The sequence below is a fragment of the Sceloporus occidentalis genome, unplaced genomic scaffold (assembly GCF_023333645.1).
Source record: "Sceloporus occidentalis isolate IW3139 unplaced genomic scaffold, rSceOcc1.0.p SCAF_1, whole genome shotgun sequence".
In the NCBI taxonomy this organism is placed as follows: Eukaryota; Metazoa; Chordata; class Lepidosauria; order Squamata; family Phrynosomatidae; genus Sceloporus; species Sceloporus occidentalis.
This window is the reverse complement of record NW_028316981.1, coordinates 221,120,188-221,140,573: the sequence shown is the minus strand read 5'-3', so window position 1 is coordinate 221,140,573 and position 20,386 is coordinate 221,120,188.

Genomic DNA, 20,386 nt, shown 5'->3' with positions numbered 1-20,386 from the left:
ATATAGGCTAATAGGACACCTTGGAACAGAGGTGGGTAAGCCCTGGCCTTCCTGATGTTGAATTGAAGCTCCCATCATCCTTCATCACAAGACATCTGGCAGACCACAAGTTGCCCTAGAAAGTCTGCATGGGAAGGATTTGAGTCTTCCACCAGGTCCTCCTGTACGATGTTAGTTTATCAGCTCCTGTTTTTTCTGGCCAGCAGCACTAACCAGTTCTTTATATGAAAAGGGCCACAAACTGGGATCTCCTATAGGGCATGCCATGTGAAATCATGTTCCCTGAACTGACATTGGCTCTTTAATTGCTCATTTTCTCTACAGCCATAGCAATCCTACCATACACTGTATATACTCGACTATAAGTCAAGAAATTTTTGCCCCCAAATAGTCTCCAAAATCCTGGGTAGACTTACGCATGGGGGAATAGGTCCTTCGATCAAGTCTCTCCCCAGCTGGGCTGCCTCCACAAGGGGCAGCCCAGTTGGGGAGAGCCTGGAAAGGGCGAGCGATTGCCCTGCAGCCTCTCCCCAAGTGGGCTTCTTCTGTGGGTGAAAGCCCAGTTGGGAACAGGCTTGGAAGGGCAAGCGATCGCCCTGGAGTTTCTACCCAACAGGACTTCCTCCATGGGGGAAAGCCTAGTTGGGGATAGGCGGGGAAGGGCAAGCGATCGCCAGCAGCCTCTTCCCTGCTGGGCTGCCTCCTTAAGTCTGACTCTCAACATATCCACAGGTCATATAAAAATTCACATTTTTGGCCCCAAAGGTTGACCTTGACTTATACATAAGGTCGACTTATAGACGAGTATATACGGTACTTGTGTTTTTCTTTTTAATGTTATGTTTTATTACTACCCATGTGCTTTAGCAGAAATTGGAATTGATGGTTTAAAACTGAGAAATGAATTTAATTTTTAGACCCTCTCATCTTGCTTTTCTTTGTGATGGGCTTAAACGTCTTGATTTTTAATGCCCCAGTAATAAAACTGCTTTGATGTGGTTTCCAGAACAAACCTTCTTGTGGTTACTATTGTTGTTGCGTGCTTTCAAGTTGTTCCATATTTATGGCAACCCTAAGGTAACCCTGCCATGGGGTTTTCTTGGCAAGATATTTTCAGAGAGGGTTGTTATTGCTTTACCCTGAGGCTGAGAGCAAGGGACTTGCCCAAGGTCACCCAGTGGATACCCTCCAACATTTCAGAGATGAAAACTAGGACATGTGTGACTGAACAACATTAGAGCGTGGCCAAAACAGTGTGGCCAGGCAACAAGAGGGTGAACACTATTAATAAGGAAAAACACACAAAAAATACTGTTTTAGACAGAGAAACTTTGGACTTTATGTACTGAGTTTAGAATAGCTAAAGTACTGAGTTTTATTGGACAAGGGACAGAAATGATCCTTCTGGGAAACGCAAAACCCTGTCCCATTCTCTCTTTCCTTCTCTCTTCCAGTGAGTTGATTCCAAACCATATTTGTACTTTAAACTCAGTTTTCAGCAACTGAAGTAGGCAGGGGACAAAGAGAAAGAAACCAGGACATTTTAAAAGCAGCTGAGAAAGTGACATGGAAGAAGATTAACCTAGGCCATCCTTCTCAAACCGGAACAGTTGGACAGTATGAACTTGTGGGTTTCAACTGGTAAGATGAGCTGTCCTGCTCAATCCAGAACTGGAGAAAGTATTCAAAGACATGGCCAGGCTAGTCCGGAAAATCAGTGTGTAAAGGGATCTTTTAGCACCTTTGAGACTAACGGAAAGAAAGAAGTTGGTAGTATGAGCTTTCGTAGACTTGAGGCTACTACCACAAATGCATTTGGAAGAAACTAGACTCAAGTCTATGAAAGCTCATGGAAAAAACATTTATCTTTCGCAAAAGTGCTACAAGATCCCTTTGCATACTGGAGAAAGTGTATTGTGGAACTCTCTGCTCTCTCCCTACAAAAGGACCTGTACAGATAGAGGCAGTTTTAAATTCAAGCCCCCATCCCAGCTGCAACTGGAAAATCATAAGGTATTGCCTTTCATTGTACTTCCTGTTGCCTACAAGTCTAAGGGCCATGAGCCTAATTTGATATTTTTTCTGGTCCTTTCTTTCTCTCATCATACCATTCATGTATAGGCTAGGATTCCTCTTTAACTGTCTATCCTCCTGTCATTCTCCTCATCCATTTCGGCCACATCTATCTACGTCTATCCTCCTGTCATTCTCCTCATCCATTTCGGCCACATCTATCTACGTCTATCCTCCTGTCATTCTCCTCATCCATTTCGGCCACATCTATCTACGTCTATCCTCCTGTCATTCTCCTCATCCATTTCGGCCACATCTATCTACGTCTATCCTCCTGTCATTCTCCTCATCCATTTCGGCCACATCTATCTACGTCTATCCTCCTGTCATTCTCCTCATCCATTTCGGCCACATCTATCTACGTCTATCCTCCTGTCATTCTCCTCATCCATTTCGGCCACATCTATCTACGTCTATCCTCCTGTCATTCTCCTCATCCATTTCGGCCACATCTATCTACGTCTATCCTCCTGTCATTCTCCTCATCCATTTCGGCCACATCTATCTACGTCTATCCTCCTGTCATTCTCCTCATCCATTTCGGCCACATCTATCTACGTCTATCCTCCTGTCATTCTCCTCATCCATTTCGGCCACATCTATCTACGTCTATCCTCCTGTCATTCTCCTCATCCATTTCGGCCACATCTATCTACGTCTATCCTCCTGTCATTCTCCTCATCCATTTCGGCCACATCTATCTACGTCTATCCTCCTGTCATTCTCCTCATCCATTTCGGCCACATCTATCTACGTCTATCCTCCTGTCATTCTCCTCATCCATTTCGGCCACATCTATCTACGTCTATCCTCCTGTCATTCTCCTCATCCATTTCGGCCACATCTATCTACGTCTATCCTCCTGTCATTCTCCTCATCCATTTCGGCCACATCTATCTACGTCTATCCTCCTGTCATTCTCCTCATCCATTTCGGCCACATCTATCTACGTCTATCCTCCCGTCATTCTCCTCATCCATTTCGGCCACATCTATCTACGTCTATCCTCCCGTCATTCTCCTCATCCATTTCGGCCACATCTATCTACGTCTATCCTCCCGTCATTCTCCTCATCCATTTCGGCCACATCTATCTACGTCTATCCTCCTGTCATTCTCCTCATCCATTTCGGCCACATCTATCTACGTCTATCCTCCTGTCATTCTCCTCATCCATTTCGGCCACATCTATCTACGTCTATCCTCCTGTCATTCTCCTCATCCATTTCGGCCACATCTATCTACGTCTATCCTCCTGTCATTCTCCTCATCCATTTCGGCCACATCTATCTACGTCTATCCTCCCGTCATTCTCCTCATCCATTTCGGCCACATCTATCTACGTCTATCCTCCCGTCATTCTCCTCATCCATTTCGGCCACATCTATCTACGTCTATCCTCCCGTCATTCTCCTCATCCATTTCGGCCACATCTATCTACGTCTATCCTCCCGTCATTCTCCTCATCCATTTCGGCCACATCTATCTACGTCTATCCTCCCGTCATTCTCCTCATCCATTTCGGCCACATCTATCTACGTCTATCCTCCCGTCATTCTCCTCATCCATTTCGGCCACATCTATCTACATCTATCCTCCTGTCATTCTCCTCATCCATTTCGGCCACATCTATCTACGTCTATCCTCCTGTCATTCTCCTCATCCAATATCTATTTATAGTAGTTAATAATAGTAACTAATTCCATTTAAACAAGTCTCCACTCTTCAAAGTTCAAAGAATAGGCTTCATCAATGACTATCCTCACTTCCTTAACATTTAATATTTAAACATTAAAATTAAACTTTAGGCAAATCCATTATCCACATTGTATAGCTCCAGTTTTTACCATAATATAACCTCAGTTTGAGAGCTAGTGTGCTGTAGTTTATCACATGGGACGGATCCCATGCAGAAACTGAATTTAAACTGGAAAAAACCCGCAAAACCGGGTAGATTTTCAGATGACGTCAAGGGTTAACCCGAACAGAAAGTGGACAAAACCTGGTTTTCATACGATGTAAGGGCTAGTGAGCATTAATGCAACATTAACCCAAACGGAAAGCAGACAAAACCCACTCCTTTTTGCTTTCAGAAAATCCTGCAAGTAAAAAGGAGCGGGCTTTGTCAACTTTTCATTCAGGTTAATGTTGCATAAATGCTCATTAACCCCGACATGTCTAAAAACCAACCTGCTTTTTCAAGGTTTTTCTGGACTTTTAAATTCCATTTCAGCATGGGATCAGTATTATGACTCTGGAGAACAGGATTCAAATCCTGGCTTGGAAATGTAAACCCATTAGGTGATCCTGGAGAGTTACACCCTCTCAGCCTCAGAGGATGGCAATGGCAAACTCTCTGAAGAAACTTGCCAAGAAAACCCCATAATAGGTACATGTTAGGGTCACTATAAATTGGAAACAACTTGAAGGCACACAACTGATAACATCTCATAAAATGACATGGATGTGACCACTAGGTGGAGCTATAGCGGAACCTATTATAGTTCTAGTGACAAGTCATAAGTCTGCAGTGCATCATGGGAAGGTTGATGCAACTGCCATCTGCAAGCTATAGGAAAAGAGATCCCACCTCAACATTAGGAGGAACTTCCTGACAGTAAGGATTGTTTAACAGTGGAATACACTCCCTTGGAAAGTGGTGGTATCTCCCTCCTTGGAGGTCTTCAAATAGAGGCTGGATGGCTATCTGTCAGGGATGCTTTCATTGAGAGTTCCTGCATGGCAGGGGGTTGGACTGAATGGCCCTTGTGGTCTCTTCCAACTCTACGATTCGAGGATTTGATTATGAAGCAGTTCACTCTTTACATGATCCCCTACTGCTACGTCTTCAATCAATGGGATATACTTACATGTTAATTCTCCCCTCCCTCCTTCCAACTGTCATCTTCTGGCCTGGGAGGGAGTGAAAGGACAGGCCCAACGCCATCAGGTCCCGGCCTCAATTAAGAAAAAGAATCATAGAATCATAGAGTTGGAATGGACCGCAAGGGCCATCCAGTCCAACCCCCTTCTGCCATGCAGGAAATCCAAATCAAAGCATCCCCAACAGATGGCCATCTAGCCTCTCTTTAAAAACCTCTAAGGAGGGAGACTCCACTAGACTCCGAGGGAGTTTGTTCCACTGTCGAACAGCCCTTACTGTCAGGAAGTTCCTCCTAATGTTGAGATGGAATCTCTTTTCCTGGAGCTTGCATCCATTGCTCCAGGTCCTAGTCTCTGGAGCAGCAGAAAACAAGCTTGCTCCCTCCTCAATATGACATCCCTTCAAATATTTAAACAAGGCTATCATATCACCTCTAACCTTCTCTTCTCCAGGCTAAACATCCCCAGCTCCCTAAGTCGTTCCTCATAGGGCATGGTTTCCAGACCTTTCACCATTTTAGTCGCCCTCCTTTGAACACGCTCGTTTCTCAATGTCCTTTTTGAATTGTGTTGCCCAGAACTGGACACAATATTCCAGGTGGGGGCTGACCAAAGCAAAATATAGTGGCACTATTACTTCCCTTGATCAAGACACTATACTTCTATTGATGCAGCCTAAAATCACATTGGCCTTGTTAGCTGCCACATTACACTGTTGACTCATGTTCAACTTGTGGTCTACTTGGACTCCTAGATCCCTTTCACACGTAGTTTCATTCAGCCAGGTGTCCCCCATCCTATATCTGTGCATTTCATTTTTTCGCCCTAAGTGCGGTACCTTACATTTCTCCCTGTTGAAGTTCATTTTGTTAGCTGTGGCCCTCCCTCCAGTCCATCTGCCTTAGTCCAGGCCTCAGAGGGAAAGAAGAATGCTGGACCTGATCCCCTCCCTCCCTCACCATTCCCTTCTCCTTTTGTGTTGTGTCTTTTTAGATTGTAAGCCTGAGGGCAAGGAACTGTCTAGTAAGCCACCCGGATTCCCAGTGATTGGGCGGCATATAAATAAATCCTATTATTATTATTATTATTATTATTTCACCATTCAATAACTGAATGTATCTATTCAATTATTTGGATACTATTTACTATATCAACATAGATGCTATTCAGTGTATCTGTTCAACTAACCAACAGATGCTATTCAATCTGGGTTACACAAAAGGTGTGCAGAATGTATGTACATCTCGTGTCCTTAAAAAAAAAGAGAAACACCAGTAGACTCTTCTCCTTGTCCCACTACCTTCTCCGACTCATTTGTTGTGGGAAAAAGGAGATACTGACATCTTTCAATGTTTTCGTATTTGTTGTTTAAACCACTTTCAACACAATCAGGGTTCACTATGTACTGGAGAAGCCTCTATTCATGGACATTTTAAATGGGAGAACGGGCACCCACTGAGTGATGTTGAGCAAGTCACATTCTCTCAGCCTTAGAGGATGGCAAAGGCATACCTCATACAAATCTAGCCAAGAAAATCCCAGGATAGGGGTTTTGCCTGTCATTGCAAGTTGCATACGACTTATAGAATCAAAGAATGATATAGTTGGAAGAGACCACAAGGGCCATCCAGTCCAACCCCATTCTGCCATGCACGAAATCACAATCAAAGTATCCCTACTGACAGATGGCCATCCAGCCTCTGCTTAAAGACCTCTAAGGAAAGAGACTCCACTACACTCTGAGGAAGAGTGTTCCACTGTCGAACAGCCCTTACTGTCAGGAAGTTCCTCCTAATGTTGAGGTGGAATCTCTTTTCCTGTAGCTTGCATCCATTGTTCTGGGTCCTGTTCTCTGGAGCAGCAGAAAACAAGCTTGGTCCATCCTGAAGCTTGTTTTCTGCTGTTCCAGAGACTAGAACATAGAACAATGGATGAAAGCCTAGAAGGCACACAAATAACAAGAAAATTGTATGGCACCCCACCACAAAAAAATGAGGGGTTTGCCCCCCTAAATAGGCATTCTTCTAGCATTGCAGTAACTTTTGAGTTGGCACGGCATAGTGGTTTGAGCGTTGGACTATGACTCTGAAGATCAGAGTTCAATTACCAGTTTGGCCAGTCAATATCCTGAGTGACCTTGGGTGAGTCACACTCTCTCAGCCTCAGAGGGAGGGGCAAGGCAAACCTTGCCAAGAAAACCCCAGGATAGGTAATTTTATTTACAGTGTTTATACCCCGCCTTTCAGCCCTAAAGGTTCTCAGAGCGGCTTACAATTATCATTTTTAATTAAACAGAATGGAATGGCTTAAATTGGAACGGCTTGAAGGGGCACAGGAAAAAGCTAGCGCTTTCCCATCCATTAGGCCCCTCTCTGGGGCCCCTTTGTGAACCCTCCGTCGTGTGGCGCGCCTTCCATCTGACTGAGGGACGGTTGTGGAAATTCCTCTCAGATAGATTCCCCACATATTTCCTCCTCCCCCTCCCTCCCTCGCGCGCCTTGCCATCCTGCAGCCAATCAGGCGCCGCGAGGGGATGAGTCATGAAGTGGTCCGACCGAGTGTAAGCAGGCGATGGGCCAATCGCTGGCGCTTGCGGAGCTGGGGGCGGGGCCTAAGGAGAGTGGCCTTTGTTCCCTGTCAGGGCTTCCCTCGAGGAAGGGCGGGAAGAAGAAGGGGCGGAGGGGGTGTTGTCACAGTTATGAACTCTGAATGCAATTCAGGATTGTACCATTGGAGGCGAGGGGTAGTCAGAAGGAGGCCATCCCCCACAGGGCCTAAATCAGTGGTTCCCAAACTGTGCCCTTTGGACTTCAGCTCCCAGAAGTCTCAGCCATGTTGGCCAATAGTCTGGGATTCTGGGAGCTGAAGTCCAAAACACCTTAAAGAGCACAGTTTGGGCACCACAAATAGACTTATGCCAGTGAGGGGTTTCAGTGTTAGAATGGACTCTGGAGAACCTAGGCCTGAGGCTGAGAGAGTGCCATGCCCAAGGTCACCCTGGGGGTTTCCATGGCTGGGTGAGGACCCTCACTCAGCCATGGAAACCCCCAGGGATGACTAGGCGACTCATACTCTCTCAGCCTCTCAGAAGAAGGCAGAGGCAAGCCCCCTCTGAACACAATGGTCGGATTCAAAGACATCACAGCCATGTTAGTCTGGAAAATCAGTATGCAAAGGGCTCTTTGTAGCAGTGGGTCTCGAAGGTGCTGCAAGACCCCTCCAAACAAGTGCCAATAAACAAGTAAATAAAAACCCATGATAGGGAAGGCAACAACCATGCCCTATGAGGAATGACTTAGGGAGCTGGGGATGTTTAGCACGGAGAAGAGAAGGTTGAGAGGTGATATAATAAATAAATAAACAAATAAATAAAATAATCCTGTTTAAATACTTGAAGGGATGTCATACTGAGGAAGGAGCAATCTTGTTTTCTGCTGCTCCAGAGAATAGGGCATGAACCAAAGTATGCAAGCTCCAGGAAAAGAGATTCCACCTCAACATTAGGAGGAACTTCCTGACAGTAAGGGCTGTTCGACAGTGGAACAAACTCCCTCGGAGTGTAGTGGAGTCTCCTTCCTTAGAGGTCTTCAAACAGAGGCTGGATGGCCATCTGTCGGGCATGCTTTGATTGTGACTTCCTGCATGGCAGGGGTTGGACTGGATGGCCCTTGTGGTCTTTTCCAACTCTAGGATTCTAACAATTTTCTAATTTCTTATGTATCTTTACATGCCTACCCTGTTCCTATGCTCCACTGCAGTTTTTTTTTAAACCAAATTTTATTAAATATTTAAAAAGAAACTGTACAATAACTCAAACACATCAAACTGTACAATCGTATCCCAAAACCCATCAAATAAAATATATATTCAATATCATGTCTGTTCTTAGTACTTCCTTGGTTACTGACTTATTCCCGTCTTTATATAATATCTTTTCTTACTGAACTCTTAAGTAATCATATCTCCTCTATTGATCCTTGTATTTTTACATAAATATATTTTTCTTCACATCCATGTTTATTTTGTTTTGTGTTTTGGTATTGAAACCAATGTTTTATGTATGTTTGTTTATATACTTGCAATGTTTGTAATGTGATGTCTGTTATTAATAAAAAATTTTAAAAAACTGGAAAAAAAATAACATGGGTATCCCAGAACATTGATCATTTGATAAAGGGACCAAGATACTGGTCTCTTTCCTGCTGGTACAAATTACACTTGAATAGAATATGAGCTAAATCTTCAATCTCTCGGTCTCCACTAATAATCGCCAGTTATAATCTTTCCTGCCAGATTTAATCTCCATTATAATTGGATTGTGATCGGAAAGTATTTTAGGGAGTATATCTATTTTACAAATTTTGGGAGCCATCATTGAGCAACTTAAATACATGTCAATTCGTGACCAGGATTTATGATAGTTTGAATAATATGTGTAATCTTTTGCATTTCCCATCCTTTCTCTCCAAATGTCAATTAGGACCAACATATTTTTCAATTCAAAAAAAGATTTTGGTAATTTCCTCTGTTTTTTCTTACTAGATTTGGCACTTTTCCTATCAATTATTGGGTCTATGACCCCGTTCCAATCCCCTAGCATCACAATATTTTCGTAATCATATTGTAACATAGTATCTTTCAATTTCTGATAAAATTTATCTTTGTTTTCATTTGGTGAATAGACCCCAACAACTAATACTTTTTCCTGTTGTCAACTTATTTCCACACCTATAAAATGGCCTTTTAAATCTTTAAAGATTTCTTTTGCAGGTATCTTTTCTTTAATATATAGTACCACCCCCTTTTCTCTTTTATCACCTGCGGATACAAATTCTTTCCCTAATTTCCTACATTTTAGGTATTTTAATTCCAAATTTTTTATGTGCATCTCCTGGAGGCGTATTATGTGCAATTTTAATTTCCCTAGATAGTGATTCAATTTTTTCCTTTTACTGGGATTGTTTAATCCTTTTACGTTCCATGATAAATATTTTATTACTTTTAAGGTGCATTAATGCAACATTAACCTGGCTAGAAAGTAGACAAAATGCATTTTTTTACTTTCAGAAAATCCCAAAAGTAAAAAGAACCAAGTTTCATCAAATTTCAAGCTGATTTAATGTTGCATTAACCCAGATGTGTCTGAAAATCAGCCGTACTTTTGTGTGTCTTCTTTGGGTTTGGGGGGTTTTAAATCCCATTTTAAATCCCATTTCTGCACAGGATGCCTTCCATGTGATAAACTCCAAAGTGAAAAACGATACAGGAGAAAGAAAGAAAGAAAGATGGGCGATACTAGTCCTAGCCTTGCATTTGGCAAAGATGTTGTGGCTGTTGTCCTCAGTTCAGATGGCATGGAAGGGTCTTCATGCAGGTGGCCACAGATTTGCTGTGGAGGACCGATACATGCTTGGAGAAGGGTTCTCTCTAGGAATTTCTAGGTCTTCCCATGCAACTTCTGATGCACACTGACCACAGAGTTGTGCTGGAGGAACTAGAGATCCCCAGAGAGAACACGTTAATCAAATCCTCTGCCTTCTAGCCATGGGGGTCCAGCTTTCAACACGTATAATGTGCATTTTAGTTGGCCCAATAAAAGTATCCCTGTTTTGTGGATTTTGGACGACACTGTACAACGAGTAGTTTAGGTTAGCATAGGAACTTTATTCTGTGTTTTGTGTTTGTGTTAGAAGCTTGCTTCCTTCCTTCCTTCCTTCCTTCTTTCCTTTCTTTTTTGCATTGTAGTTTAAGGTTGTGTTTTATTGTTGCATTTTTACTATTGTATTTTAATACAGCCAGCCCTCCACATCTGAGGCTTTGACTTTTGCGGATTTGATTATTCACAGATTTGATTATTCATGGATTCGATTAACATGTTAGGGAGCTGGGTATATTTAGCATGGAAAAGAGATGGTTAAGAGGTGATATAATAGCCCTGTTTAAGTATTTGAGGATGGAGCAAGCTTGCTTTCTGCTGCTCCAGAGACTAGAGGAACTTCAGGAACAGAGATTCCAGCTCCACATTAGGAGGAACTTCCTGACAGTGACAGCTGTTTGACAGTGGAATACACTCCCATGGAGAGTGGTGGAGTCTCCTTCTTTGGAGGTCTTTAAGCAGTCTTTAAGTGATTCCTAGTGAAACACTTCTCCAAGCATTTGTCAGTCCTCCAGTACACATCGGTCGTCACTTCCTGGCAAATATTGACCACAGAGTTGTGCTTGATGTTTTGGAGATTCCTAGAGAGGTGTGCTCTCAGATTAAAAAATACTGGGTCTTTAAAATGATTATTTGTGGTTTTTCCACTTTCATGTGGCCCAAACCCCAGTGAATGTGGAGGCAGCACTGTATTGTATTTTAGTATTTTCTATTATTGAAGTAGTTCTAAATGTTTTAGTCTGTTGTAAAGCACCATGTACATGGATGCTGAATAAACTAACAACAACAACAAAATCAACAGCAACAACAACTTACCCTGAGTAGACTGTGGAGAGGGGTGTCTCACAAGATCTCACCACTCTAGTTAAATATCATTCCATATTTTACAGTCATTTACTACCATCATTTACTACCAATATAAATCAAACGGTCCTGGGTTTTTTCTGCAGGAGCAGAGATCTCTTCCTTTTACTGGAGATATCAAGGACTGAACCTGACTGGGGCCTTGTCCATGCTAACTGTACGCACATCTACAAGATCTCAGAATGCAAAAGCTAGTTTTGGTGTGGCATTAAAAGGTCCAGCTACCACCATTAGGCAGTGAGGAAGCTGCCTATGGATAGTTAGCAGAGTAATTTACCATTACTGTATTGTTATCCACAGGGGTCAGGAAAGCTGCCTGTGGATAGTATTTTAGGGATACAGACCTCCCAAAAAGGGCGGTCTATCCGCGTCTTGTTTTGCTGCATGAGGGAGCCTCAGCGGACAAACCACGCGGCTCCCTCGTGCAGCAAAAAGAACCCTTAAAAAGTGGGTTCTTCTTGTGGCGCGTTTGTGACGCATCAATGTCACACTTGCGGCATCACAATGACGCCGGGATGTGCAGACGCTAAGCGTCCGTTGCGTCAAAATGGCAGCGCCCATTTGTACAGGGTGCCACCATTTTGACGCCCCCGTCACGTGCTGGGGTGAGGCCAGTATGGGCGTTGCGCCCTTGGCCAACCTCTAGTACGTGACAGGGTGCACTTTAGGCCAGTCTGGAGAGGGCCATAGTACCTTAATGTTGCATGCTATCCTGCCTGCAAAATATCTTGGGCCCATTTACCGCCAGTGCACTTTTGCATCTGAAGGGACAAAATCCTTTGGAATGTGCTCTTTTTTGAAAAGGCATAGATAATGGAGATGGCAACTTCATATTTCCCAAGGCTTGACCTGCCTTGATTCACATCCTCCATAACATACTTCTGGCTTATCTTATCTGTATAGAAAATAACCAAGATACAAACATCAAAGCATTGCTGAGCATTTTACTGTCCTCTCTGTCAATTGCAAAACAAAAGGCCTCTGGATAGAGAGGCCACTAATTAGCCTTGCAACAGTTGCCCGAGAGTGAAAGTGATTGTGTTATGGTGCACCTTCTGAGAATTTATTTCCCACAAGATGGTCCTGCTTCAGTGCAAGGCATTCATATAGCTTTGACAATGCTAATGGGTGGGATTCATCAGCAAGAAGGCAGCAGTTCTTGCAGGAGAGATGATGGAACAACCATAAACCTTTCTTCTCTAGAGGGATGGTTGTGGTGGGTCCTCTTGTCTTGGCTCCCTCAAGCTACTCAAGGGTTATTCAGACTGTTTTTAATGAGACTATGCAAATAATCTCACTCACACATTCTCGCTTTGTTGTTCACACTGTTTGTTAATCAGAACCACACTCTCTGCAACTTCAGTTGCTCACACATGTCAGCACTACAAATAAAGATGGAGTCGATGATGCAGATGTATTCAAAACACATTCAAGGCATGCAGAGTTTTATCCTGGTTTATCCCAGGTCTGTTCACATCTGTTATTCACACTGCCCACGATGCGAATCTTTTAGAAAAACTCGGGGGGTGGGGACCTGACATTGATTATCCCAGGTCAAGTGGGGTTTTTTGCCAGCCCCCCCCCCCCCAAAAAAAAACTTAACTGGATTAATTCAAAATGCATGTGAACAACAAAGATTCAATCTACATTATGCTTGGCTTATTATCACCATGTGAATAATACCTCCTGGCAGCCCCTTTCCACCTGTTAGGGTGGAAAGCAGATGTTGGCAATGCTGCTGGGTCAGTACCACTGGAGCTTAGAGCCTATGGAGTATGTGACATTTCATCCTGTAACATTGTTTTGTTCCTGTCCTTAAAAACTTGCTTTGTGATTCCTTTCTCTAATTATGTACACCAGTAGTAGGCTGTATTATCAGAAAGTTTTGTAATGGATGTTGTGGCACAGACAAATAAAGCTTGATTGATAGTAATAGAGAGATTATCTTGAAGAAGAACACTTTTACTACCCCATTCATTCTTTTACAACCAGTAGAGAACGAAAGTGCTTTGATGTTATGTGGAGACTGAAACAGAAAAATGCTTTTCTTTTGCTACCTGTGAGGTTTTTTTGCAATGAAATAAGACAGTAGGTCCACTCTCTGCTCTCTAGGTTAATCGCTTGCGGCTCCCTTCCTCCCCAGAGAAAGGGCTTCAGAAAAAAGGACAGGTGGCCGCCAAAGATCACTTGCAGAGGAATTGTGAAATTAGATCAAGATACCATATGGAGGGCCACAGGTTGCCCATGCCAAACCTATAGCAACAGACTAGCATGTGTATCCTCAAATTTCCTCCCATCAAGACATCCCAAGATAGTCCAGTTGCAGAATGGAACTGGTCTTGGCTTATGTGGTTCCTTCTTGTTATGTATTAGAGGGCTATTTTGTTGTCATGCTGTCAGCAGTGTGATGCAGCAGCTAAAAAAGCCAATGTGATTCTAGGCTACATCAATAGAAGTACACTCTTACCTCGGGTTACGAAATTAATCCGTTCCGCCGCCATTTTCGTAACCCGGAAGTCTTCGTAAGCCGAGAAAGCCATAGGCGCTAATGGAGAGAAGCCGCGATTTGGTGCGAAATAGCGCCGAAAAGCACCAAAAGGTTATTCGTAACCCGGAATAACCTTCGTAACCCGGAAATATTTTTTTTTTTTTCGTAACCCGAAAATTTCGTATCCCGAGGTAAGAGTGTATAGTGTCTTAGATCAAGGGAAGTAATAGTGCCACTCTATTCTGCTTTGGTCAGGTCTCACCTGGAATACTGTCCAGTTCTGGGCACCACAATTCAACAGAGATGTGAACAAGCTGGAGCATGTCCAGAGGAGGGTGACCAAAATGGTGAAAGCCTGGAAACCATGAAGCCTTCTGAGGAGAAACTTTGGAGATTAGCACACTAGTTTATATTCCCACGCTAGGTGTGAGATACAAATGCACAGGAATGGATTCTATTGCATAGCCCCATCCTCAGGCAGTACTCATCCTGTACCCAACCCAGGCTTCTCCCAGACCATTTAAAGAATGGTCTTTAAAATGTCTGGGAGAAGCCCACATTGAGTATGGCATGAGTACTGCCGGGGAAGGCGCTATGCAATAGAATCTGTCCCTGTGCATTTACATCTCACACCTAGTGCGGGAATAAAAGATGGTGCACTAATCTCCTTAGGGAGCTGGGTATGTTCTCTGGGGAAGAGAAGGTTAAGAGGGGACATGATAGTCCTGTTTAAATATCTGAAGGGAAGATGGAGCAATCTGGTTTTCTGCTGCTCCAGAGAATAGGACCCGGACCAATAGATTCAAGCTACAGGAAAAGAGATTCTGTCTCAATGTCAAATAGAACTTCCTAAGTGTAAGAGCTGGAAGATGCTGCCTTGGCGTGTGGTGAAGTCTCCTTCTTTGGAGGCTGTTTTAAAACAGAGGCTAGATGGCCAACTCTTAGGGGTCTTTTGATTGTGTCTCCCTACATAGCAGGATGAAGTTGGACTGGATGACCCTTGAGGTCTCTTCCAGCTCTAGGATTCTGTGATTCTCTGTGTTAGCATCATCTCTACATTAACCACACTTCTGGTTTGGATCTTTCCAGAGCTACGGCAATGAAAGTACAAACCAAGATAGTTGACTCTGGTCTTGAATCTTAACTGTTAACATGCCTCATAAATCCATCTGCAGCTTAGATTGGAATTTAAGAGGTCAGGATACCAGATCACACCACACTGCTTCCACATGACTCATTCTATTTATGCTTAACTTCTCAGATAAAAAGAGGTTTTAGGGGGGCAAAGGCAAGGCAAGATAGCACAAAAGCTACTTTCTCTTCCAGGGAAAGTATTTGTCAGATAGACATGGGGCCCATTCCCACTTGCAGAAAAATCCGCATTGGAACCAGGCTCCACTCTAATGAAAGCGGTTCCAAAAGGCCCCTCATTCAGACTATGCAAAGGGACCTTGTTTGGAACCGCTTTTTTAGCTGGGAATGCTTGTTGTTCCCACTGGAGGAGCCAGGAAATATGACAGCTCTTCACACATACCCCAACGCCATCCTGCAGGGGAATCTTTTTTTGTGGGGTGAGGATAGAATTCATCGCAAAATCAGTCTACTGCAAACGCAACTACAGTTCGCCCTTGCTTTACATGAGGGATCCATTCTGGACTCCCCTGCGTAAAGCAAATTCCACGCATGCTTGAGCCCCATTTAAATGAATGGGGCTCGTGCACACGGTAGTTTGGTGGCACGGCGGCACACGTGCGCCACAGGCATGCGCCACTTTACTCCCTATGGAACACGTCGCCCCATCCTCCCTGCTCGTATGACGCCGGCGCACTGTACTTGCTTTTGCAATAGGGTGCTTTTGCAATCAATTCTATCCCCCCCCCCCCCATTTCTTGGGCCCTCCTTCTCCTCCTCCCCTCATAAGGGTTTCCCTCCCCACTGCCATTCTTGGATCGAGCAATCTAAGGGTCTCCCATCCCAGTGCCACCCTTGGATCGAGTGATCCAAGGGTGGCACTGGCCCCAGAGGGACCCCCAAAGGTCTTCCTTCCTTCTCCGTTGCCCTGTCCTCCTCCTTTCCTCCCTCTGCCGGCAGGCCTCCCTGTCTACCTGGTTGCTGGTGCGGGGAAGACAAAAGGAAAATCAACTAATTTGAGATGTGGTGCTGAAGAATAGTGCTGAGGATACTGTGGACAGCCAAAAAGGACAAACAAATGGGTTTGGGGTCAAACCCAAAATTTCCATGGAAGCCAAGACGATCAAACTAAGGCTGTCATACTTTGGCCACATCTTGAGAAGCCATGAATCATTGGAAAAGACAATAATGCTAGGAAAGGTGGAGGGAAGGAGAAAAAGAGGAAGACTGCATCAGTGGTCACGATCCTCTTTTGAGGGGGAAACACATCACTGTGAAGTCTTGTTCTTAAAGGCAGTTGCTATGAACAGAAGAGGCGAGAGCAGAGATTGCTTGGGAGTCTGATCCTGCTGGATGATTCTGCATTCACACAGCCTTGGCCATAGTCTAATTGGCTTAGGGATGCAAGAGTAGCCCCTGTGATGCTCATGGAGGTCACAACAGGACAGAGAAGTGAGTGACGTTTGCTGGTTTTGACCACCTTAAGGACTGTGAAAATCAAGGAACTACTCTCTATTTTTGCTGGGAAAGTCAAGCTCTTATTCTCCCAGCTTTTCTCTGTTTAGTTCATTTGAAAATAAGAGATATTGATGAATTTGTGAGTTGTGTGCTACACAGCAGGGTATGTCTTAATGCAGAGGGAATCCAGTTGGACTATCTATCTATCTATCTATCTATCTATCTATCTATCTATCTATCTATCTATTTCTATTTTGCCCTCTATCAAAACAATTTTAGCAATTTAAAATAATTTCAGATAAAAACAAAGAAATTTGAATAGGATAAAAGAATATTAAACTGATCACCATGTTAAGGCAGCAGAAAAGACTGAAAGAATTAAAACTATGTACCGTTTTTTAAAAAAAACCAGAAGTAGTTAGGCCCGGTATTTTTTCTTGGCACCTTAAAAAAGCAATATTGGCATTCACTCCAAGCATTCCATTAAAAGGGTGCAACAACAAAAAGGCCCTCTCCCATGACCCTATGCAATGTATCACTCCATTAGTGGGACACAAAAGAGGCAATTTCCCCCCATAGCTTCAACATTTCTGAAATTTTACATCTTTCGGCAAAGGCACACCATCCACATGCTAGAAAGAGCAATCCTGGGAGGGATATTTAGGTTTTCAGAAGTACCGAAAATCTTTAGAAAAGAAAACCTAAATGGAGGGAAAGACACCAAATTGCCAAATAGGAACCAAGCATGCTCAGTGAGCACAGAATGCTGTAGAGACCTTGGATAGGAGATGGAAAGCAATATTCTGGGGAAATTTCATAGTCGTAATCCTTATTGGGAACATTCCATACCCTGCAACATTTTATTGCAGGTCTGAGTTGTTAATTTCAGCAGGCAGGCAAAAACATCCTAGATCAGTGGTTCCCAACCTGTGGGTTGGGACCCCTTTGGGGGTCGAATGACCCTTTCACAGGGGTCACTTAAGATCATTGTAAAACACATATTTGCATGTACCAATGAAAATAATGTTATGGTCGGGGGTCACCACAACATGAGAAACTGTATTAAAGGGTCGCGGCATTAGGAAGGTTGGGAACCACTGTCCTAGATAGTAGTTAAGGCTGCAGACTGTTTGCTACAGTGGCTAGGACCAGAGGCATCACTGAAGGGGTGCAGGGGATGCGGTCTGCACCAGGTGATACCCCAAAGGAGGCATGGCACCATTGTCCCCCTTTACTGCATGAGGGGTGAACATGCGTCCTTCCCAGGTGACAACCTCCATACTGGGTAACACCCTAGATAGTGATGCCAGTGGCTTACAACAAAATGGCTACGGGAAGGGGGCTGAGCTAAGCTGACAGCCCAACATGTCTTTCTTCACTGTAAAGGATCAGGGTTTGTGGAGAGTGACAAGAGGAGTTAAAAAGAAGGTAAGCCTAATGGGATGTTTAAAATCCTGCCTTCATGAGAGTCAGCCAGTAAAACCACATTTTTTGTGTCTGTGAGAAACAGTGGCCCTCCATATCCACTGATTTTTTATCCATGGATTCAGTCATCCACTGCTTGAAATTACACACACACACACACACACACTTAATTTTGCCATTTTATATTTAAGGGACACCATTTTTCTATGCCATTGTATTTAATGGGACTTGAGCAGAGTGGGGGGTCCTGGAACCAAACCCCAGTGGATACCAAGGACCCACTGTAAATAATAATAATAATAATAATAATAATAATAATAATAATAATATCCCATTGTATATAATGGGACTTGAAGATCCACAGATTTTGGTATCCAGAGGGGTCCTGGTACCAAACCCCAGCGGATACCAAGGGCTCACTATACAAATTAAGTATGTTGTGTTCTCCTTTTCTTCTGCATCAGTGGCCTGGTTTGTTGGCATGGAGCTTCTCAAATTGTTTGCTTCCTATGGTCTCCTCCTCCTGCTGGGTGCCAGAAGTAATCTTTGATACAAAATCACTCACAAGCATGGAGTTTTTATAGAGGAATTACCACTCTGTTGCTTTCCACGTAAACAAATACTGTGAAGGAGGAAGAGAGAGCAGTCACACAGTGTCTTTTGTGTTGTAACATTCTACGTTCCCGTTCATACTGTACATTCCTTTTTCAGTAGTGGGTTGTTCTTTTTTTAACCACTTGAAACATGTAACATACAGTATATTCAAATAGCACCACTAAACAGAACATTACTATGTTTCAAAATTATTTTCTGAACTCTGAACAGAACTTTCCTGTTCTCCTCCTCACTGGAGTATATCACACGGGGCTTTTGGGGGCTTTTTGGAGCTCAGATCCGGGGTGACTGTGGGTCCACAATGCGAATTCATGTTATAACGTGAATGTGTTATCAGATGAGATTCCTTTCTATGGGCGCTCCTTCCGTGGCGCTTCTGCAGTGATTCCAAAGTGACTCCTCATTTTGGTAAAATCGGGAAAAAGGTGAATTCACAGAATTCGCTTTCAAGCTCACGTCGATTTCACTTCAAATTGGTCTGGTGTGGAACATCACTCCGATGTCACCCCCCCTTGGCCCCCTGCGTCCTGCTCCTCCATCCCCCTCCTCCTCCTTCATGCCGTCTCGTCCTCTCTGCCACCCTGCCACCCATCCCATGATCCCCTGGCAATTTCTCTTCCTTTCTGAATTAATTGTTCAAATTGTGTATACTTTTTCCTTTCTACATTCCTTTTCCTCCAGTTTTTAATCCATTGTTCTATTGTTCCGCCATTGGGCCTGAAGAGGAAGAGCCTTCCCCTTCCTCCTTTCAACTGTCATCTTCTGGCCTTGGAGGGAGCGAAAGGACAGGCCCAACACCATCGGGCCTGAAGAGGAAGAGCCCTCCCCTCCCTCCTTCCAACTGTCATCATCTGGCCTTAGAGGGAGCGAAAGGACAGGCCCAACGCCATCGGGCCTGAAGAGGAAGAGCCCTCCCCTCCCTCCTTCCAACTGTCATCTTCTGGCCTTGGAGGGAGCGAAAGGACAGGCCCAACGCCATCGGGCCTGAAGAGGAAGAGCCCTCCCCTCCCTCCTTCCAACTGTCATCTTCTGGCCTGGGAGGGAGCGAAAGGACAGGCCCAACGCCCTCGGGCCTGAAGAGGAAGAGCCCTCCCCTCCCTCCTTCCAACTGTCATCTTCTGGCCTTAGAGGGAGCGAAAGGACAGGCCCAACGCCCTTGGGCCTGAAGAGGAAGAGCCCTCCCCTCCCTCCTTCCAACTGTCATCTTCTGGCCTTAGAGGGAGCGAAAGGACAGGCCCAACGCCCTTGGGCCTGAAGAGGAAGAGCCCTCCCCTCCCTCCTTCCAACTGTCATCTTCTGGCCTCGGAGGGAGCGAAAGGACAGGCCCAACGCCATCGGGCCTGAAGAGGAAGAGCCCTCCCCTCCCTCCTTCCAACTGTCATCTTCTGGCCTGGGAGGGAGCGAAAGGACAGGCCCAACGCCATCGGGCCTGAAGAGGAAGAGCCCTCCCCTCCCTCCTTCCAACTGTCATCTTCTGGCCTGGGAGGGAGCGAAAGGACAGGCCCAACGCCCTTGGGCCTGAAGAGGAAGAGCCCTCCCCTCCCTCCTTCCAACTGTCATCTTCTGGCCTTAGAGGGAGCGAAAGGACAGGCCCAACGCCCTTGGGCCTGAAGAGGAAGAGCCCTCCCCTCCCTCCTTCCAACTGTCATCTTCTGGCCTTGGAGGGAGCGAAAGGACAGGCCCAATGCCATCGGGCCTGAAGAGGAAGAGCCCTCCCCCTCCCTCCTTCCAACTGTCATCTTCTGGCCTCGGAGGGAGCGAAAGGACAGGCCCAACGCCATCGGGCCTGAAGAG